We start from the raw sequence: 25095 nt of genomic DNA on the forward strand, positions 1-25095 counted from the left end.
GGAACAGGTAAATAAAATAGAGGCGAGGATCAAGACAATTCAAGAAATATTTAACAAAGACCCAGAAGAAACAGACTAGACAACCAACAATGAACAACACAATGACTGAGATAAAAAATATACTGGAAAGAACCAATAGCAGAAATAAGGCAGTAGAATGGATAAGTGAGCTGGAAGATAGAATGGTGGAAATAACTGAAGCAAAACAGAATGAAGAAACAAGAATGAAAAGAAATGAGGATAGCCTTAGAGAACTCTGGGACAACATTAAGCGCACCAACATTCAAATCACAGGGGTCACAGAAGAAGAAAAGAAAAGAAAGATTATGAGAAAATATTTGAGGAGACTAGTTGAAAAATTCCCTAACATGAGAAAGAAAATAGCCACCCAAGTCCAAGAAGCCCAGAGAGTCCCATATAGGATAAGCCAAAGAGAAACACACCAAGACACATTTAATAAAACTAACAAAAACTAAACACAGAGAAAAAAATTATTAAAAGCAGCAAGGGAAAAGCAACAAGTAACATATAAGGGAATTTACATATGGCTAACAGCTTATCTTTCAACAGAAATTCTGCAGGCCAGAAAGGAGTGACAGAATATACTTAAAGTAACAACAACAACAACAAAACCTACAAAGGTTAATCTACATGGGAAGGAGATTATATGGAGAAATCAAAAGCTTTACAGATAAGCAAAATTTAAGAGTATTTGGCACCACTAAGACAGTTTTACAACAAATACTACAAAAACTTCTCTAGATAGGAAGCACAAAAGATAGAAAAAATCTACAAAAACAAACCCAAAACAGTAAAGTAAATGGTAATAGGATCATACATATCAATAACTACCTTAAATGTAAATGGATTCAATGCTTCAGCCAATAGGCACAGACAGGCTTAGCGGATACAAAAAAAGACCCCTATAAATGTTGTCTATAAGACATCTTCTTCAGACCTAGGGACACATACAAACTGAAAATAAGGGGCTAGAAAAAGATGTTCCATGCAAACAGAAATCAAAAGAAAATGGGAGTAGCAATACATATATCAGATTAAAAAAATAATAGACTTTAAAAATCATTATAAGAAACATGGAAGGATCAATCTAAGAAGATATAATAATTATAAACTTTTATGAACAAAACTTAGGAGCACCTCTATACATAAAGCAAATGCTATTAAAGGGAAATTGATAGTAACACAATAGTGGGAACATTAACACCCTGCTCACACCAATGGACAGATCATCCAGAGAGAAAATTAATAAAGAACCACAAGTCTTACATGACACATTGGATCAGATGTACCTAAATCATATCTGCAGGACAGTGCATCCAAAAGCTATAGAATTTGCTGGTTTTTTCTCCAGTACACATGCAACATCCTCCAGGATAGATCACATCTCGGGTCATGAATCTAACCTCAATAAATTTAAAAAAAATAAATAAAGAAAGAAAGAAAGAAGAAAAAAAACACAAGCAATTGAAACTGTATCAAGTCCTTTTTTCTGATCACATATTTAGATATCAACTGTGGGGGGTGGGGGTGGGGGGGTGGGGAAAGGAGGCTAAATACAACTCTTCTGAATAACTAAGAGATCACTGCAGAAATCAAATAGGAAGTTTAAAAATTGCTTAAAAATAAGTGCCAGTGAAAACATGGCAACTCAAAAAACATGGGATACAGAAAAAGCAGTGCTAATAGGGAAGTTTATATCAATACAAGCCTACCTTAAGAACAAGGAAAACATCAAATGAACAACCTAACCTTACACCTAAAGCAACTAGAAAAAGAACAACAACAACAACAAAAGACTGGTTAGTAGAAGGAAATAAATCATAAAGATTAGGGCAAAATAAATGAAAAAGAAATGAAGGGGATGATAGCAAAGATCTTTAAAACTAAAGGCTCATTCTTTGAGATGATAAGCAAAATTGACAAACCATTACTCAGACTCATTAACAAAAAAGAGAAAACTCTCAATAAAATTAGAAATGAAAAAAAAAAGTGATTAAAACAGACAACACAGAAATATAAGGATGATAAGACACTAGTACAAGCAACTATATGGAAATAAAAATAGATAAACTGGAAGAAACGGACAAACTCTTACAAAAGGGCAACCTTCTAAGACTGAACAAGGATGAAATAGAAAATATGTATAGAACAATCAAAAGCACTAAAATTGAAACTGTATAAAAATTTTTCAAAAAAAAAAATATATATATATATAATAAAAGCCCAGGACCAGAGAGTTTCACAGACAAATTCTGCCAAAAGTTAAGAGAACAGTTAACACTCATCCTGCTGAAACTCTTTCACAAAATTGCAGAGCAAGGATAATTTCCAAACTAATTCTATGAGGTGACAGTCACCCTGATACCAAAACCAGACAAAGATGACACAAACAAAAAGAAATTTCAGTTCAATGTCTTTGATGAACAAAGATGCAAAAATCCCTAAGAAAATTTTAGCAAACAGAATCTGACAACAGATTAAAAAAAAAAAAAAAAAAAACTGTATAATATCATTAAGTAGCTTTATCCAGGAATGCAAAGATACCTCAATATACACAAATCAATTGATATTATACACATATTAACAAGTTGAAAGATAAAAACCACATAATCATCTCAATAAATGCAGAGAACACTTTAGATAAGATTCAACACTAATTTATGATAAAACTCTCCAGACAGTAGGCATGGGAAGAATCTCAGTTCAGTTCAGTCACTCAGTCATGTCCAACTCTTTGTGACCCCATGGACTACAGCACGCCAAATTTCCCTGTTCATCACCAAATCCTTGAGCTTCTTCAAAATGCATGTCCATAAAGTCAGTAATGCCATCCAACTATCTTGTCTTCTTGTCCCCTTCTCCTCCTGCCTTCAATCATTCCAAGCATCAAAATCTTTTTTAATGAGTCAATTTTTCACACCAGGTGGCTAAAGTATTGGAGCTTCAGTTTCAGCCTCAGTCCTTCCAAAGAATATTCAGTACTGATTTCCTTTAGGGTCAACTGGTTTCATCTCCTTGCTGCCCAAGGTACTCAAGTGTCTTCTCCAACATCACAATTTAAAAGCATCGTTCAAAACATCAATTCTTCAGTGCTCAGTTACTTTACAATCCAACTCTCACATGCATACATGACTACTAGAAAAAACAGCTTTGACTATATGTACCTTTGTCAGCAAGTAATGTCTCTGCTTTTTGATATGCTGTCTTGGTTGCTCATAGCTTTTCTTCCAAGGAGCAAGTTTCTTTTAATTTCATGGCTGCAGTCACCATCTGCAGTGATTTTGAAATCCAAAAAAATAAAGTCTGTCACTATTTCCATTGTTTACTCATCTATTTGCCATGAAGTGATGGGACTGGGTGCCAAGATCTTAACTTTGTTAATGTTGAGTTCTAAGCCAGCTTTTTTATTCTCCTCTTTCACTTTTATCAAGGGGCTCTTTAGTTCCTCTTCACTTTCTCCCATAAGGGTGGTGTCTTCTGCATATCTAAGGTGGTTGATGTTTCTCCCCAATCTTGATTCCAGCTTGTGCTTCATCCAGCTTGGCATTTCCCACAATGTACTCTGCATATGAGTTAAATAAACAGGGTGACAATATACAGACTTGACATACTCTTTTCCCCATTTGGAACCAGCCCACTGTTCCATGTCTGGTTCTAACTGTTGCTTCTAGAGCTGCATACACGTTTCTCAGGAGGCAGGTAAGGTAGTCTGGTATTACCATCTCTTTCAGAATTTCCCACAGATTTTTTTGTGATCCACACTGCCAAATGAAGTGAAAATATTCAAATGACTTTTTAGCATAATCAGTGAAGCAAACATAGATATTTTTCTGAAATTTTCTTGATTTTCCTATGATCCAACAGATATTGCAATTTGATCTCTGGTTCCTCTGCCTTTTCTAAATCCACTTTGAACATCTGAAAGTTTTCAGTTCATCTGCTTTTGAAACCTTGCTTGGAGAAGCTTGAGCATTACTTTGCTAGCATGTGAGATGAGTGCAATTGTGTGATAGTTTGAACATTCTTTGGCATTGTTTTTCCTTGGGATTGGAATCAAAACTGACTTTTCCTGTCCTGTGGTTACTGCTGAGTTTTCCAAATTTGCTGGCATGTTGAGTGCAGTATTTCAACAGCATCTTCTTTTAGGATTTGAAATAGCTCAGCTGGAATTCCATCACCTCCACTAGCTTGTTTGTAGTGATGCTTCCTAAGGACTTCTCACTGTGATGTCTGATTCTAGGTCAGTGATCACACCATCGTGGCTATCTGAGACATTAATATCTCTCTCTCTCTCTTTTTTTAATAGTTCTTCTGTGTATTCTTGTCACTTCTTCTTAATATCTTCTGCTTCTGTTAGGTCCATACCATTTCTGTCCTTTATTGTGCCCATCTTTGCATGAAATGTTCCCTTGGTATCTCTAATTTTCTCTAAAGAGATTTCTAGTCTTTCACATTCCGTTGTTTTACTCTATTTTTTTTCTGTGATCACTTAGGAAGGCTTTTGTATCTCCCCTTGCTCATCTTTGGAACTTTGCATCCAGATGGATATATCTTTCCTTTCCTCCTTTGCCTTTCCCTTCCCTTTACTCAGTTATTTGTAAGGCCTCCTCAGACAGCCATTTTGCTTTTTTGCATTTCTTTTCCTTGGGGTTTGTTTTTATCACTGCCTCCTGTACAGTGTTATGAACCTCCATCCATAGTTCTTCAGACATTCTGTCTATTAGATCTAGCTCCTTAAATCTGTTGTCACTTCTACTGTATATCATAAGGATTTGATTTAGGTCATACCTGAATGAGCGTTTGGTTTTCCCTACTTTCTTCCATTTAAGTCTGAATTTTGCAATCAGGAGTTCATAATCTGAGCCACAGTCTACTCCCAGTTTTTTGTTTTTTTTTTTCCTGCTGACTGTGTAGTGTTTCTCTATCTTCAGCTGCTAAGAATATAATTTATCTGATTGCACTATTGACCATCTGGTGATGTCAGTGTGTAGTCGTCTCTCGTGTTGTTGGAGAGGGTATTTCCTATGACTGGAGCTTTTTCTTGGCAGAACTCTGTTAGCCTTTTTCCTCCATTTTTTATTCCAAGGCCAAACTTTCCTGATGCTCCAGGTGTCTCCTGACTTCTTACTTTTGCATTCCAGTCCCATATGATGAAAATGAAACCTTTCTTTGTGTTAATTCTAGAAATTATTGTAGGTCTTCAAAGAACCATTCAACTTTAACTTCTTTGGCATTAGTGGTTGGGGCATAGACCTGGATTACTGTAATACTGAATGGTTTGCCTTGGAAATGAACAGAGATCATTCTGTCATTTTTGAGATTGCATCCATTTACTGTATTTTGGACTCTTTTGTTGAATATGAGGGATACTCCATTTCTTCTAAGGGACTCTTACCCACAGTAGTATATGTATTCTGGAGGTATCATGCTTCCTGAGTGTTCAACTAACAGAGTGTGCTACTGACCTAATGTAAGGGAAACTGTAGAGTGTTGCACACAATCAGACACATAGATCACTGGAACTGACTAGAGAGACCACGTGTAAACCCATGCACTTATGATCAGTTAATCTATGACAAGAAAGCAAGAATATACAATTCAGAAAAGGGTGTCTCTTCAAAATTGGTTTCAGGAAAACTGGACATCTATGTGCAAAAGAATATTAGAATATTCCCTCATACCATATACACCAATAAACTCAAAATGAATTAAAGACATACATATAAGACCAGAAACACTAAAATTCATAGGCAAAAACTGGTAGAACATTCTTTGACATAAATCATGGAAATATTTTTTTAAAATCTGCCACCTAAAGCAAAGAAAAGAAGAATAAGCAAATGGGGCCTAAGTAAACTTAAAAAAAAAGAAGAAATGCCCAATGAAAGAATCCATTAACAAAACAAAAAAACAACCTACTGAATTGGAGAAAACATTTGCAAATGTTATAACTGATAAGAGATTAATATTCAAATTGTATCTGTGTATACACATACCATACGACTCATCATCAGAAAACAAATGCCCTATTAAAAATGAGCAGAAAAAAGAAAAAAAAATGAGCAGAAGATCTGAACAAGCATTTTTACAAATAAGACATGCAGATGGCACATGAGAAGATGCTTAGTATCACTAATCAGTAGAGAAATGCAGATTAAAACCACAATTATATATCACCTTAGACCTATCAGAATGGCTATGATCAAGAAGACCATAAATAACAAGTGTTGGCCAGGATGTGGAGAAAAGGAAACACTTATACACTGCTGGTGAAAATCTAAATTGGTACAGCACTGTGGAAAACAGAATGGAGGTTCCTCACAAAACTTAAAATATAACTACCATGTGATACAGCAATTCCAGTCATGAATATATACATAGAAAAGCTAAGATTAAAGCACTAATTTGAAAATTTATATCCTTTCCAATGTTCACAGCAGCATTATTTACAATAGCCAAGATATGGAAGCAACCTAAAATCCCATCAACAGCTGGATGGAAGATGTTATATGTATATATTATATTTTATCATATATGTACACTATATACACACACACAATGGAATACTACTCACCCATAACATAGGATGAAATTTTGTCATTTGGTTGAAATTTGTAGTGTATTATGCTGTGTGAAATGTCAGTCAGAGAAAGACAAATACTTTATGATATCACTTATATATGGAATCTAAAAACATGAACCTACTAGTGAATATAACGAAAGTGAAAGTGAAAGTAGCTCAGTCCTGTCTGACTTTTTGTGACCCTGTGGATTATACAGTCCATGGAATTCTCCAGTCCAGAATACTGAAGTGGGTACCTTTCCCTTCTCTAGGGGATCTTCCCAACCCAGGGAACGAACCCAGGTCTCCCACATTGTAGGCGGATTCTTTACCAGCTGAGCCACCAGGGAAACCCAAGAATACTGGAGTGGGTAGCCTATCCCTTCTCCAGTGGATCTTCCCAACCCAGGAATCAAACCGGGGTCTCCTGCTTTGCAGGCAGTTTCTTTACCAACTATGAGCTATGAGGGAATATAAAAAAGAGATTCAAAGATATAGAGAACAAACTAGAGGTTACCAGTGGGGTGAAGGATGGGGAGAGAGGTAAGATAGTGGTAGCGGATTATACTACTATGTATAAAATAAATAAGCTACAAGAACATAATGTTCAGTACAGAAATATAGCCAGTATATTATGAATATGGGATATAACTTTTAAAAATTGTGAGTCAGAATATTATAGACTCACAACTTATATAATATTATACATCAACTATGCCTCAATAAAAAGAAAAGAATGAAAAATAAGAAACAATATGCAAGTAACTCAGTTTACCCAGCAAGTATATAGGTAGTATGTAATATGGATTGCTCTATTTGCTTAGTTCTTATCCAAAATCTCATACACAGACTAGTAACTGGACATGGAAATTATTTTTATTGCCCAAACTTTGCAGTTTGGTTTGTCTTTCATCTCCTGGTAGAAACTGATTTACTATGGGACCCTCGGTTAGTGTTCTTTGCACTCCTCTCCCTTTGGGCCCCTGCTCCTGCTCCTTTCTTGGGATTGCCCTGCCATGCACTTTAGGAATCTAGAGCAAATCTATTGTATTGCACACATTTAGCAGCATGTTTGCTCGTAATTGCTTAGAACACCACACTGAAATTCAAGGCCTGAAAAAGAATATCCCTGTCTTTGGTATAATACAAAAGTGTTTCTCTGTGAGCTTTCATCTTCCTGTTTCTACTAGTACTGTACTAGTGGTAAGCCTTGGCTAACTAATGCCATAATAACAAATTTGACCTAATTACAGCCTTTTTACATATCTAATGACAGTGTTCAAGGAAAAACAAAAATGACTTTTTCAATGAGATTCAGGCCTAAGGTGCTTTTCAATATCACCTCTCTCACGCAAGGCAAGTTTAGTGTCTTAGTTATCAGATAAAAATTAATCAGAGAAAGATGGACTGATATTTTGATTACTTTTAGCTGTGACTATTGAAATTTGAACTTGCTTTTTCCATAACAAATTGCTATATTCATTATTTGTTTCAATTCTCCATTTAATTTGAGCTGGAAATACATATGATAGCAAATAAAGAAGCAGCAATAATAAACCGGTAAAAGTAATAAGAGGTTGAATTTATGGTTGTTGGGGGCTGAGTTTTCTGTGATGTCTTACCTAAAAGTGAACTGGACTCAAGGACCTTGTGTAAACCAGTGTGACTTTGTCAATAGATGCCGAAGTAGAAAACAGGGGGTTTAAACTAGCTGAACTCATGTCAATACAAGTAAAAGGGACAAATATATATATATGAACTATAAAATAGAATTAGAGAAACAGGCTATTCTTTGTTCTGACTTTAATAGCAATATAATTGGTTGTAACATTTACTCATATTTTATTGAGTTTCTATTTCTTTTACTATGGTTAAATGTGATTGAAACCACTTTGTTGTGGAAAAATGGAACTTGTGACTCCTACAAGCAAAATGAAAGCAAACGCTTCTTGTCTCAATGGATTGGGGTGGGGTGGAGAAGAATCCGTAATCCATTGGAGAATGAAGTTTAAAGTATTCACCTGTGAGAGTCAACTGTGGACTCAAGAACCATTGCCCATCAAGGAAGCCTGCAACACTACCAGCTTTCACCTCTCTCCCCAAGGGAGATTTGGAACAGCCTAATCTGTTCAGGGAAGAGGAGTTTTAAAAGGCAGCTCTGGAAGATGTGTAATAGCAAAAGTACAGAATAGTGTGATTGTCTCATGTAACCTGGAAAAAAGGCCCAAGGATTCTCTCTTCTATGGATCATATGTGGCTATGGACCTTATTGATAATAGCCTAGTATTTACTGCTCAAGATACCTAGACGTGAACAACAGCCAATCACTTTACATGATAAGATTTTGAGATGGTCATATCCTTATACTTTAAACATCATTGGGGCTTAATCTAAACTGTATTATTATAAGATTATATCACTCTGTTTATATCTTTAGGTTATGGATTTAAACTAACATATTTCAACTACATAATTAAGATATATATGGGTTTTAAAAAAGAGAAAATTGGTTTAATGTAAAAGGGGGCTTTTGTCAGGTGGTTCTTATATACCTAAAGGAAATTTTTTGAGGAATTTTCTATTATATGACAAGTTTGAAGTGGGTACAGGAAAGTTCATATATTAATAAAACACTGATCTTATACACATGTAATATATAAACACCTAGCATATAGAAATGAGTGAGATTTCACTTTAATAATTTCACAATGACATAGTTATGGACTGATTTGGAAGTGTCTATGTCAGTTTGGTTATTGCTTTTTGTGATAACTACTTCTGCTTCTCAAAGAACTTTCTTTTACTTCAAAATAGGAAATGGAGAATGAGTGTCTTCCTTTAAGAATGCTCTGTAGTTCCTGCTATCACTAGGCTTTTCTCCCTCAATCATCTCCTCCTTTGCCACTTAGGATCTCAGATACTCTAGAATCTGCCAGCAGTGGTTCCCCAGCTGCCCATTTGCAAGTCAAATGGCTTTCCTTCTAGATTTCTCTTCTAGATGCCACATACTGAAAGTTGGTGTTCATTCTTTCCAGCCTAGATCAGAATGCCAGCTAGATGAAGATCCTTGTAGGTTTTGTAATACAGATCCTTGTTTCACTTGTACACTATGGAAATTCCTGTTTTCAGTTTTCTGAAATACTTATTTAAGTATTTATTAAGTATTTATTATACTTAGTTAAGTATATAGTGTAAGAAAGCTTTTCTGGAGGGTTCAAATATGCTTATTAACTTGAAGATCCCATTAAATGTTGAAGTGCAGTATGGCTTTGTTCTTATATTTGTATATTTGCATATACCATATTAACCTTGTCTTATAAATCAAAGTATTTTGAGGTGCAATTAGAATTCATCTTTATTAAAATAGATGAAAAACTCTGATCCTTTGTTCAACATAGGGAAAATCTCATGGTTTATTTGAAGCTTTTCAAATAGTTTGAACATTCTGACTTTAGATCCATGTCAAATGGAGACAAAGTTAAGCTGCCCTCGATGGAAAAGTTTGCGAAGATGAATTCATAGCCAAGGCATTGGTGATTGCCACACAGAGATACAGCTACCAGGAAAGTCCCCAAATTAAAAACTTTCTGGGAATCATGAAGGGGGATCAAATACCAAGTTGACTTCTAACTCTACATGTAGCCTCATATGAATATCCCAGAAACAACTTAAAATGATAAAGCAAGAGAGTATAATATACTATCGAATGAAATAAAAATATAAAGAGTAATAAACATGATAATGACCAGTTTTTCAAGCATATGTGTGTATTCATGTTTTTGAGAAGACCATAAACTTCTAAGTAAAAGGACACTTAAAACAACACCAAAGCAAAATCATACTTCATTATATCCAATGCTTTCTGAAGTCAAAGATTATCTGATGTTTAAATACAAAAGAGAGATGCTGCTCAATCAATATAGTTTCAGATTTTAGCCTTTTTCCCCTTCTTTGATAAATTAAATGACTGCTGATTTGGGGCAGTAAACTATAGAGTTAAGATATGTTCCAAAATATAGTGAAATTGTAAGGAGTGATTAGGAACAAAGTACCAATAGTTATATGTGTGTGCATGCACACTAGGTCACATCAGTTATGTCTAACTCAGTTGTGTCTAGCCCTATGGACTAGAGTGTGACAGAGTCCTCTCTCCATGGGATCCTCTAGGCAAGAATACTGGAGTTGGTTGCCATGCTCTTCTCCAGAGTTTTATGACCCAGGGATCGAGCCAGTGCCTCAGGTCTCCTGCATTGGCAGGCAGGTTCTTTACCGCTAGTGCCACCTGCAAAGTCTGAGAAGAATCAGAAGAGAATCCCCCATTGTGAACCAAAAACAAGAGTCAGATAATTTTACAAAATAAATATTTCCAAGGGCTGAAAACATGATTTATCCACACAGATATACTTCCAGGTTGCTAGTCAAGTATCCAGTAAAGGTAAATAAATAAAATCAGTAAATGAAGAAAGGAGGCACATGCTATGGATTAAGTAGATACTTCCCCTTTCTTTCTCATCCTACTTAAGCTACTCTCATGCCTTCCCTTTTAACAGTGGAAAATCTTTCATACTGTAACCTATCCATCCCATTCCAGAAGTAAATGTTCTTGACTTTGTGAGGGATTCAGAACCTGCATGGATCACTAATGGCTTGGATAGAGTAACCTAAAGAGGTTTGGAAATGAGAAGTTTGAAGGTGGAGGCATGTAGCTTTAAGTTTTGATTTGAAGAGAGAGACACCCATATAGAAAGCTAGTCCAGCAAGAAGGAATATGCGAGATCACTCACAGGAGAACTTTCTATCTGAAAGGAAGAGAAAACACAGAAGGCTGGGCAGGAGGAAGCCCTTGTGATTACAGATAAGCAGGGGGACAGAGCCTGTGAAGTCCACAGATATGATCTGTGATGGTTGAAAGGAGCAGGAATGCTCATGACAGGGGGACAGTCTCAGGAGAGGGATGTGTTTTCTTCCTGTGAAGATAAAGTGTGCAAGTGGTGTGCAGAAGCCAGTCGTTAACGATGTCTTCCTGGGACTGTCTGTCTTCATACTGTTGAAGAGCTACCTTATTCTGGGCACCAATGATGCCTTCTCTCTAAGTTTTCCACTTAAGTCTAGTTTCCTAAACAATTTTCATGTCACTTTTGCACCTCCTGTGTCTCTCTTAAGGGAACAGTTGAATGTCAGAGCACAAAGGGCTACTTGAGATTCTAGAACATATTAAATTTACAATTTGGAAAACTGAATGTTGAGTCAGATAAGTGCCTTCCTGTCATTAGAAGTAGTTGTTGATAAAAATGATCCAAAAAAATCACCATAAACTTCAGTCTGATGGTCTGGTGGGTATTTAAGAAGTCTTTATTTTGATTAACTGATCAATAAGATAAAAACATACTCATTTGTTATTCTTCAAGATAAATAATTAAAAATAATACACATCTTCTGAATTTCATTCCAGCTTTCTTTCTAACATACAGCATCACCTCAATATCCACACAAGATTGGTTTATGACCCTTGCGAAAATACCAAAATCTGTGGAAGCTCAGTCTTTTAAATATAAAAGATGTGTCTATTCACATCTCCCCACATACTTTAAATCATCTTTAGGTTATTTATTATCCCTAAGACAATGCAAATGTTATATAACTAGATGTTATTACCCAGCAAATCAAGTTTTTTTTTTTTGAAATCTTTTTTAAAAATATTTTTTGTTCACAGTTGGTTGAATCTGTGGAAGTGGAATCCACAGTACTCTGGTGGTCATTTATTTTCTTCCTCTTTCTTCTATGGTATGTGTATATGAAAGGTTCTTGCTGAACGATAAGACGCGGGATTCTTGGCCTCCGGAGGAGACGAATTCAATCCGGGGCCAGAGACGAGGCTGGATCGCTCAGAGCTTTTGTGTAATAAAGTTTTATTAAAGTATAGAGATAAGCTTCTGACATAGGCATCAGAAGGGGGCAAAAGAGTACCCCCCTCCTAGTCTTTAGCTGTATGTTATATAGTCACTCACAGTCTGTTAATGAAATGAAAGGAATGTCATAAAATTTAGAATGGCATCAGATAATTCATCCCAGGCCATAAAACGATTGACTTGAATCTTGTAGAAGGGCAGAATACCAACAAATAGTTCCGTTTACATAGATTAGGGGAACAATACCTGAGTAAGTAAGTTAGGCCGTTTGGCGGAACCAACTTGAAGATAGAGTCTGGGGTTCATTAACATAGCTTAAGACAACATTTCCATACGAAAAAGAAATGTATTGGTTAACTCAAAGTTTGAGAGTAGTTAGCTTTAGGTGAGACCAGGTGTCATGGCAACACAGAATGTTAAGAGAAACCTCCTTTTAAATTTGTATAGAGAAGGAAAAACAGATCGCTGGTTTGTTTCTTCCTGCCGCTTAAGAGAGATAAAAATGTCTGGCACTTACAGCCTCTTTCCTCCATTTGGAGACCCCTGGCCTTCCTGCCTGTTACCCTCTCATATATGTGTATGTTTGTCTACTGTATGTATGTTAATAGGGACTAGCTGCCTAAGAGAGAATTAATGCATAAAGTATAGAAGAGCTTCTAAGATGTGTTCTGCCAAACTTTCTCAAAAGAATTTTAATATACTCTTTAATGTTGTATTTTCATCCATTCATCTCCATGGAACACTGTTGTCCAATAGAAATACAATTAAGAGCCACAAACATGAGCCACATATGTAATTTTAAATTCCTTAGTACTTACATTAAAAAGCAAAAATAAGTGAAATTAATACTATATTTTATTTAGCCCAGTATGCCCAAATATTAATTTTCCCAGGTGATTCAGTAATAAAGAATCTGCCTGCCAATGCAAGAGACACAGGAGATGCAGGTTCAATTCCTGGGTCAGGAAGATCCCTTGGAGTAGGAAATGGCAACACACTCCAGTGTTCTTGCCTGAAAATTCCATGGACAGAAGAGCCTGGTGGGCTGTCCATGGTGTTGCAAAGAACTGGACACAACTGAGTGACAGAACATGCACACACACACAAATATTATTTCTAATTATATTCAATACAAAAATTATTATTGGGATATTTATCATTTCACAGGAAGTCTTCACAACCAGTGTATGTTCTATATTTTCAGCTCATCTAGATTCAGATGATCCACTAACCACATTTCAGGTTCTCAAGAGCCACCCATAGTTATCAGCTACTGTATTGGACAGCACATCCCTAGAGAATAATTTTTCAGTCATAGCTTGAATTCAGTCATGAAAATCATAGCTATTGCCCATATAGTAGCTGTTTCTTTGGTGTGATATTTTAATCACATCAGTGACCATCAAAAATAAAAATTGTCAAATTCTTAACATATTTGTACATCTTTAAAATTATTTTTGCTTCTGTAACTTTAACCCACAGAGGCATTTGCCACATGCTTTAATCAGATGCAAGAGTTTTGTAGTTAAAACGTAACTTAAAATGTTCTTTAAAGTTAACTTGCATTGAAGTATGGCAGGAATCAAGCAAGTTACCCTTAGAAGATTCACATAATAATCCACTAAATTTTCTGTGATTTTCTTGCATGCAAAATGTATTCCCACTTCTGAAACTGCTAAAAAAATTGGATGATTCTCTGTTTGAAATGCTGAGTAATTTAAAGTGGCTACCAGTTGGGGCTTCCCTGGTGGCTCAGAGGTTAAAGTGTCTGCCCACCATGCGGGAGACCCGGGTTCAATCCCTGGGTTGGGAAGATCTCCTGGAGAAGGAAATGGCAACCCACTCCAGTATTCTTGCCTGGAGAATCCCATGGAGGGAGGAGCCTGGTAGGCTACAGTCCATGTGGTCACAAAGAGTGGACATGACTGAATGACTTCACAAAAAAACCAGTTGTTCTAGGAAATTCTCTGCCTAGGGCACAATCAAGCATGACACCTTCAATGCTTATCAGAATCCAAATCTTTCAAACTCATTACAGACTCCTCTCTACAGTTCAGTATTATTGAATTCTATATAAGTGTTTCAGTTTACAGGTTTATTATTGAATAAAGTATGAATAAAAACCAAAGCCTTGATACCCTTGGCTTGGGTTGATTGATATGTGAAATGAAAATTCCCAATAGTATGTTGTATCCAGCAAATTATATACTGGCTTTATTGTTCTATAGCTTCTGATGCTTGGCTGGCCAACTGCAAATATTTGGTGGTAAATCATAAAAGATAATGCTAAAGAAGGAATTATTAAGTAAAGAAACAGATGAGTTCTACCTGCAGAGAATGAAATCTTGTTAATGGGAAAGGAAAATGAAATCAATCAGAAAATAATAACTTTTTATGAATAACACAAAAATGGAAGTAATCTTCAGGCATTCCTAGCTGACAGAAAAAGTAGAAAGGGAAGCAAAATACAGACTACAAAAACAACAATAAAAGAGACTCTGTGTGTAACTGTTGCTCACCATAGCTTTAATGCTGGTGATTTTCACTGGCATGGATTCACCTCTACCACCTTATACAGTAGACATAAAAGAGTTTCAGAGAAAATGCACTTTTACATGGCCCATCTTTGATCTCTGTCCTTTATTATTATTAGATTGGTCCTGTATGACTATAGAAGTAATGCATTTGGCTGTAGTGTATCTCAGTATTTTTAGATCTGCCAAGGACAACCATTCATTCTTTTACTACAGTTTATGAACAGAAATTATAAAACCTATACAGTAGATTAAGCAAATATGTTGAGGAAGATACTTGGTCAATTTAAATAAAGGAGGTCTTAACAAGAAAATGGATGAAGGGGATCAAAAAGAAGAATAAATTTAGACTTCAATAGGATATAGGAGTCTATGATTTTTAGCAGATAAAATAGGTTTTGAGATATGAGTGAAATTCTCATAGTAAATATTCTGATTCATTTTATGTGATTAGCTCTTATGCTTATGCCAGGAATTTCTAATACAGTTTTGATGTTGGGAGACAGCACGGAGAATAGAAAGAAATAATGTATATGGAAAATGTAAACAACACTTGGCACCTACCCATGACTTAAGGGTTTTTCCCCTTCACTGTTAGCCTTATCATAAAGTGAATTGTGATAAAGCAAAACATCTTTTGTACTGAATATAGTTTAGGAGTGTATCAATATTGTAGTTTGGCTTTATGACACACAGAGTTTAATTCTATTTTTTTTATATTCTGAAAATATTCCCTTTGAATAAGCCATTCTAAAATGCCATCACTTTGCAAAATGCCACATTTCGATTTAACTGCAGAAGAACACCTTTTCTTTACTGAGCCAGCTGCCAAAACATTTGAAAATGTTCTGAATTTAAAAGGCTAGTCTATTTTCCCCCACAGAAACATTTGGAGCACAAACAATCAAAAAGTTCTAATAATACTCATCCAAATGGTGCAGAAGCTTCCTTTAACCTCAGTGACATTGAAGTGATCTAACTCCTGCCATGTAGAAGCCAGATAATTAGTTTGCAGAAGGACTTTTTATCAATAGAGACAGTAGTTTAAATTCCACTTTGCCAAAATCCAATTCTATGACCTCCAGTGAGTTAATTAATTTTTTCTAAGTCTCAATTTCTAAAACTGCCAAATGGAGATAATGATACTACCTCAATAGGCTGTAAGGAGGACTATGTTAAAAAAAAACAAAAACATACATTTGGTGATTAGCAACTTGCCTGGCACACAGTAGGTGCTCTGTAAAATATTATTATTCTCCACAGAGACAAAATAAATATACATTAACATATAACCCTAAAGTAAGTTACTCGCAACAAAAATAAATATATAAAATATAAATAAATATATAAATCTATGTAAATAAATAATAAAATATATAAAATATAAATTAAATATCCTTACCATATGTGAGGTCCCTTCTCTCAATTCTCAATTAATAACTTTTTCTATTCCATTCACTACTTACCAGCCACATAGACCTTCTTCCACTTCATGGCACATGCCTATCTCTTTCCCAGGACTTGCTATTTTCCCTGCATGAAAGAAAATAGACAATTAATAGATGCATAATGAATCCTTCACATTCTTCAAGTTAAATATTTAAAGGTGAAGAAACTAAGGCCAAGTAAGTAGTTGTCATCTCCTACAGTTGTAAGAAATGGACTGAGGTTTTTAAACTAAACATATTTAACAGCCTAGTTTTTCACATACACACAGAAGCACCTTTACCATGAAGCCAATGAAGCTTTAAATTTCAGAAAGGAACATAGTAAGGTGGTCGTAAGTCTCAAGTGGTATAAAAAGTAATATATTTTAAGTGAAATTGGTCAAGATTACTGTCTCTTTCCATCCAGAATGTCCCTTTATTATAATTTCAGCTTCAGAATTCATTAATAGTTGAGTTTAGTTCAGTTCAGTTGCTCAGTCGTGTCCGACTCTTTGTGACCCCATGAACCACAGCACACCAGGCCTCCCTGTCCATCACCAGCTCCTGGAGTCTGCCCAAACCCATGTCCATTGAGTTGGATATGCCATCCAACCATCTCATCCTCTGTCCTCCCCTTCTCTTCCTGCCTCCAATCTTTCCAGCATCAGGGTCTTTTCAAATGAGTTAGCTCTCCGCACCAGGTGGCCAAAGTAGTGGAGTTTCAGCTTCAACATCACTCCTTTCAATGAACACCCAGGACTGATCTCCTTTAGGATGGACTGGTTGGATCTCCTTGTAGTCCAAGGGACTCTCAAGAGTCTTCTCCAACACCACAGTTCAAAAGCATCAATTCTTCGGTGCTCAGCTTTCTTTATAGTCCAACTCTCATATCCATACGTGACCACTGGAAAAACCATAGCCTTGACTAGATGGACTTTTGTTGGCAAAGTACTGTCTCTGCTTTTTAATATGCTGTCTAGGTTGGTCATAACTTTCCTTCCTAGGAGTAAGCATCTTTTAATTTCATGGCTGCAGTCATCATCCTTTGGAGCCCAGAAAAATAGTCAGCCATGCAAATTATACGACTGTTTTCAAGTTTGAGGAGATCTCTATATAGTTTGTTCTTTGTTTTTTTTTGTTTTGTTTTGTTCTGTTTAATATCAGCTAAGCATCAGGAAGTCACAGCAATTCTTTTGTGAAGTGACTAAACTTACAGGTACTTTAAGGTGTAATGCTGGAAGCTGTTCTCACACCGCAATGTATTGCAGAAATCTAAGTAGAAACAGAAATGACTGCACACCACACAAATACATCTTAGTAATTGCAAACTAATGTATCCCCCAATTTCCCCATTGTTGCTGTTGATGAGTCGTTAAGTTGTGTCCAACTCCTTGGACCCCATAGACTGTAGCACGCCAGGCTCCTCTGTCTACCACTATCTCCCAGAGTTTGTTAGAACTCCTGTCCTTTGCATCGGTGATCCTATCTAATCATCTGATCCTCTGCTGCCTCCTTCTCTTTTTACCTTCTGTCTTTCTCAGCCTTGGGATCTTTTCCAATGAGTCAACTCTATGTACCAGGTGGCCAAAGAATTTGAGCTTCAGCAACTGTCATTCCAATGAATATTCAGGGTTGATTTCTTCTTAACTAGATTCCAAAACTACCTGTGCTTATGTGGATATGACCTGACAGGAGGTCATTTGATGAAGGAGAAGTTGAAGGAGAAAGAGATAGTAGTCTGATCTGCTTATGATTAAAATCTCTAACTTTTGCAGAATTTACAAAAAAAAAAAAAAAAAAATTAACACATGGCTATGATCCCTCCCCAGGTTTTTTGTAAAAGGGTTTTTTAAATTAATGATTAAAAAAAAATTCAATCATACATTTTAAAGGTAAATTTTGACTTGCTTTCCATTTTGTGTATTACAGATGTGATAATTACAAAATCATTGTCCTGGGAAGAAGTAATCAAAGAATTGACAGCCAGAATTCATAGAGGTGTGCTAGGAAGTTATGTGAGACATTTTTCTGGACTTTCTGTGTTTATAAGATTTTAAATTTTATAACTTATAATTTATTTTTATTCTAAGTAAATATTTACTCTCATACCTGGTTTGTGTTCCTAATGTTGAGTTGTATGGATTTCAGGCCCCGCACTACCTGGGTTCATCCTGCTAATCCAATACCTTGCCACCACTTTTTTCCTGTAATTTGAGGTTACTTGTTATACATAGTTTTGGAGTCCTTGAAATATTCTTAAAATTTTTGCTCATGTTAGAGCAAAAAGTATTTATATAGAGAGTGTGTCTGACTCTGTGTGACCAATGCTTGTTTTAAGCAAGTGATAATTGAAAGGAATGTAGGTTGACAGTCAATCTGAAGCAAGTGTGAAAAGCACATTACAATGCCACATATTATGTCCTTTTCAGACTTAACAATGTCACCTTCAGAAAATGATTTCTGACTAAAGGAAATGACAACCCACTTCAGTATTATTGCCTGGAAAATCCCATGAACAGAGGAACCTGGTAGGCTACAGTCCATGGGGTCACAAAGAGTCAGACACGACTGAACAACTTCACTTTCACTTTCACACATTTCTTGGTAACTGTGTTGGCTTTCTCAGAGGAAAGTAGACAAGCAATGAAGGGAAACTTGAACATGGTTACTCAAGTTTTCTGAAGCAAAATTGATCATTTTCCTTCTTTAGTCAATACATAGGTTTGATTTATTGTTATAATGGTTATATCCACCTTGTGGGATTTCTAGTATATTTTTCAGAATTTGTTCTGAGACTATTGTAAGTGTGCTGACTCTAGGAGTTATAGTGGTTAATATTCTGCAGAAGATGATTTATTTTGAATCATACTCTATAAATATTTAATATTCCAAATTAAATAATATAACAGATTATGTACCTATATTCATTCTGAAGGTAGCTATTATAACTATTGAAGGTTCTCCACTGGAAAATATTCTGTGTTTAATTAACAGGCAAAGATCAAAAACATGCTGCATCCTGAAAAACTTTTTAAAGATTTATTATATTTGATAAACTTTTATTGTGCAAGTGTGCTTTGAATATCTATCCCATAATAATATTACTTTGATTTATATAGTGTATTTTCTTTCAAAATCTTAGACACTAAACCATCTTTGAAATATCAAAGCACTGTGTACTCAATTCAAGTCTAAAATCAAAGCAACTTTACTAGCTCCTTTATTAGCATAAGAGATAAAAGACAGGACAGATGGGTAGCATATATTTCCTCAACTACTTCACTAATTTTTTTAGTTGGAATGTGAATTTGTTGCTATTGATGGATATTTGTTTTGTCTACTATTTTATGTAGATTCATAGTCCTATACTTGATATTTCAAAATCTGATTATTATATCTAAAATAAAAATTTAAAAATAATATTTATGCCAAAACTCATTTGGTCACAAAATCTAATCTTTATTTATCAAAGGAACCATTTGTGCTTCTGTGCCCCCAATAGTCAGATGTGCCATTGTTTGCTGACAGATTTTTGCATTTTTGATAATAAGTTATTTGATGTTTGTTGGCCACCTCATGTGAAGAGTTGACTCATTGGAAAAGACCCTGATGCTGGGAGGGATTGGGGGCAGGAGGAGAAGTGGACGATAGAGGATGAGATGGCTGGATGGCATCACCAACTCGATGGACATGAGTTTGAGTAAGCTCCCAGAGTTGGTGATGGACAGGGAGGCCTGGCGTGCTGCGATTCACCGGGACACAAAGAGTCGGACACAACAGAGCGACTGAACTGAATTGAACTGAACTGATTAACATTTTCTTTTGCCTTCGTATTAGTTTTAATTAAACTGTAAAAATACTTTTAGAATAAGATCTAATACTCTGATGACAGTTAATATCATAAAAGAATGAGTGATGTGATGATCAGCATGTATTACATTAATTCTGAGACAGTGAAGAGCAAGAAATAGTAAACAGAGAAATGCATTACATGGGGTAGATGATTAAAGAGTGTTGTGTTGTGTTGACAAACCATAAGTGAGTTTAATATATCAGCAACTGGTTTGTTGGTCATAAAACCAGCTAGAAGTGGTGGTGAAAAATTAAAGAAATGAAAGTGAGTGTTAATCTTTAGGAGACTGACTCCAAAGTACTAAGTTTTATGAAAGTACTATTAATAGTACTAAGTACTATTAATTTGTGCATTATTATGCAAAGTGAAAACAAGCATATATATATTATATATATAATATAGTAGTGTAATGCAATATACATATGGCAGCATAATAAAGTATATATATATAGTATTACACTACTATATATATACTGTGTTATATATTATATTATATACATTATTATACATTATATTATATCATATCATGTCCTATATAATATTATAATATTACATATTAATAATATGTTATTATCAGACATAATTAATATATAATTATAATATATAATATTAATATATAATGATCAATAATATATGACATATTATTTATATATACAAGTATATATAAAAATATACTATATTATATATAATATATATTAGTTTATATATAATACATAAATTATACTATATGTATATTATATCATATATTATTCTAATATATAATAATACATATTATATATCATTATATTATATAATATGTTAAATTATTTCATATATCATATAGAAATTATATTATATATAATATATAAAAATTATGTATTATTTAACATTATAATATATATTATAATTTTATTCTAATATATAATAATATATTATATATATTATATATATAACTATATATATATAATTCCTAAAAGCATTCAGTTTTTATATATATTATATATTATATAATTTTATATATAAACTATATGTATATAGTTATAACTATATAATTATATATAGTTATTTTATTTGTATTAAATATTGATATACATTATTTATATTATAATATATAATTTAAATATATATTTTTCTTTATATATGTATAGTTTATATTACTTATAACCATATATACTTATATAACTAAGTTATATAACTATATATATAGTTCCTAAAAACATTCAGTTTGTAGGCTATCACTTATTGTATCACTAATAGTTTTCATTATGTAGATAAATCAACATATAACAATGCATGGAACAGCCATCAGGCTAGTAATGATAGTTAGAAAAGGTCTACTGATGCAAACTTTAAAAATGACTCTTTTGCCTAAAAAGAAATTATATCAAACTTCATCACTGAGACAAAAGTTAATTAATCAAGAATGTAGAAAGTTAGATAAAAAGCACTTGTTGTGTACTACCTGAATGATGTGGAAATTGTGTAAATACTAAAAATGTTTGTTAGAAGATGAGAAGCCATGCAAATGCCCAATGAACACATGTTCAACATCGCTGATGATTAGAGAATTGCAAATCAAAACTACAATGAAGTATCACCTCACACCAGTCAGAATGACTATCCTCAAAAAACTGCAAACAATGAATGAAGGAAAGGATGTAAAGGGAACCTTACTGCATGATTGTTGGGATGTAAATTGATCACTTTGGAGAAGAGTATGGAGATTCTTTAACAAGCTAGGAATAAAACTACCACGTGAAAGTCAAGTGTTAGTTGCTCAGCTGTGTCCGGCTCTTTGCGACCACAGTTTTGTCTGACTCTCTGTGGCCCCATGAACATTAGCTCACAAGGCTCCTCTGTCCAAGGAATTCTACAGGAAAGAATACTGGAGTGGGCAGCCTTTCCCTTCTCCAGGGGATCTTCCTGAACTAAAGACTGAACCCAGGTCTCTTGCATCTCCTGCATTGGAAGGTGGATTCTTTACTGCTGTGCCACCTGGGAAGCCCCCAAACCATCATATGACTCAGCAGTCTCACTATTGATCATATACCCTGGTATATGATCATATACCTAGTCACTCAGTCACATCCAACTGTCTGTTACCCATTGACTGCAGCATGTCAGGCTCTTCTGTCCATCACCAACTCCCGGAGTTTATTGAAACTCATGTCCATTGAGTCGGTAATGCCATCCAACCATCTCATCCTCTGTTGTCCCCTTTTCCTCTCGCCTTCCATCTTTCCCAACATCAGTTGGGAGTCAGTTCTTCACATCAGGTTGCCAAAGTATTGGATTTTTCAGCTTCAGCATCAGTCCTTCCAATGAATATTCAGGGTTGATTTCCTTTAGGATGGACTGGTTGGATCTCCTTGCAGTCCAAGGGACTCTCAAGGGTCTTCTCCAACACCACAGTTGAAATGCTGGCTCAAAGAGTATATACAATTGTGCATTTAAAAGATAATGCCCAATGACAAAACCCACTGAAATGTTGTGAAGTAATTAGTCTCCAACTAATAAAAAAAAATAAATAAATAAAATAGACAGGATAAAAAAAAAAAAAAGAAAGACAAATATCATGATATTGTTTATATGTGGAATCTTAAAAAAAAAAAAAATGGTACAAATGAACTTATTTACAAAACAGAAATAAAGTCACAGATGTTGAAAACAAACTTATGGCTACCCAGAGAGAAAGGGATAAATTGGGAGATTGGGATTGACGTATATACACTACTATATATTAAATAGATAACTAACAAAGACCTACTGCATAACACAGGGAACTCCACTCAATACTCTGTAATGACCTATATGGAAAATGAATCTAAAACAGTGGATATATGTATACGTATAACTGAATCACTTTCTGGTACAGCCGAAAATAACACATTGTAAATCAACTATACTCCAATAAAAAGTAATTTAAAAAATAAAAAAAAGTAAAAAATGAAAATAAAAGATAATGCCCAGAGGATAATAATTGAAATAATTTAAAGAATTCCATCTCTGTGTTCTGAGGCCAGTTCAGCCACACACTAGTCCACATACCTCTAGCCGCATACACCAATGCAGTTGTTCAGCAGTGTGACTGGCCTTCCAGAAGTTACTAAGACCAGCCATCATATGAGGCTCCAAAGTTTTTACTTCTGAGCTGGATCACAGATGAATTTTTATAATTTTATAGGAAAATGAAAATAAGTGAAAGTCACTCAGTCAAGTCTGACTCTTTGTGACTCCATGGACTATACAGCCCATGGAATTCTCCAGGCCAAAATACTGGAGTGGGTAGCCTTTCCCTTCTCCAGGGGATCTTCCCAACCCAGGGATAGAACCCAGGTCTCATGCATTGCAGGTGTATTCTTTACCAGCTGAGCCACTAGGGAAGCCCTTGTATAGTAAATGTAGTCTCCAAATATTAGTTGCTTCAAACAATTCAGTGAAATAAACCGCTTCATTACCAAATTCCACAGCAATTCTCACAAAATGTGACATGGTCTTTTTTGTGAACCTGTTGTATAAGGAAACTAAGCAGCACAAACATGAAGTTCTGTTTAAAAAATAAATAAATGCATAAATAAAAGATAATGCCCAATTTCCCTATGTAGAGATGAAACATTCTTAATTTTCTCATTGCAAAATAGACTTTGTAGACAAATGCCTATTTTCATATATTGCACTGATAATGTCATATTAAGCTGTTCAGTGTTTATCCAGCTGATAAATGATATCACATCAGTTGTACTTTGCTTTTTTCTCATTATGGACTGCGGATGATAATCTTTGCACTTATAATTCCTGTATTGTGACCACCTCCTTTGACCATTTTCCTGTTGATGTGTATCAGAGCTACTATAATCACATGCATTTAAAAGATTACCATTTGTCATGGCGAGCATATGTTTCTCACTTGTCTTAAATTGCTTGATCCGTTTTGTATGAGTTTTTGTCCTACAAAAGCTTTTGATTTTTATGTTGTTGAATTGACCAGGTTTATTTTTCAATTTATAATTTTATCTTAGAGTTGGAAAAGTCTTCCTAATTCAGATATTAAATAGGATTCTTTTTTTTCAATTAAATATAATTTATAGACTTATTTTTACCTATACATTTCAAGAATGCCTTTAAAAATTTTATTTTGTGTCAGGATATAGCTGACAGTGCTGTGGTAGTTTCAGGTGAACAGCCAAGGGACTCATTCTTACATATACAATATATCCTTTCTCTCTCAGCTTCACTGATGGCTCAGATGGTAAAGAATCTGCCTACAATGTGGGAGACCTGATTTCTATCCCTGGGGGTCAGGAAGATCTCCTGGAGAAGGAAATAGCTACCCACTTCAGTATTCTTGCCTGGAGAATTCCATGAACAGAGGAGCCTGGCAGGCTACAGTTCAGCAGAGTGATTTACTTATAGGTACAGCAGAGTGATTTGGTTACATATATGCAAAGTATCTATTATTTTTAAATCATTTTCCCATTTAGATTTTTACAGAATATTGAGCAGAGTTCTGAACGGTTGTTGCTGAACAATAAGACGCCGGGATTCTTGGCCTCCGGAGGAGACGAATTCAATCCAGGGCCAGAGACAAGGCTGGGTCGCTCAGAGCTTTTGTGTAATAAAGTTTTATTAAAGTATAAAGGAGATAGAGAAAGCTTCTGACATAGGCATCAGAAAGGGGCAGAAAGAGTACCCCCTTGCTAGTCTTCAGATGGATGTTATGTAGTCACTAGCAGTCTGTTAATGAAAGAAAGGAATGTCTTAAGACTCAGAATGGCACCAGGCCCCTCATCCATCAGATGCATTTTGGAAT

Source organism: Cervus canadensis, chromosome 11, assembly GCF_019320065.1.
Source record: "Cervus canadensis isolate Bull #8, Minnesota chromosome 11, ASM1932006v1, whole genome shotgun sequence".
Lineage (NCBI taxonomy): Eukaryota > Metazoa > Chordata > Mammalia > Artiodactyla > Cervidae > Cervus > Cervus canadensis.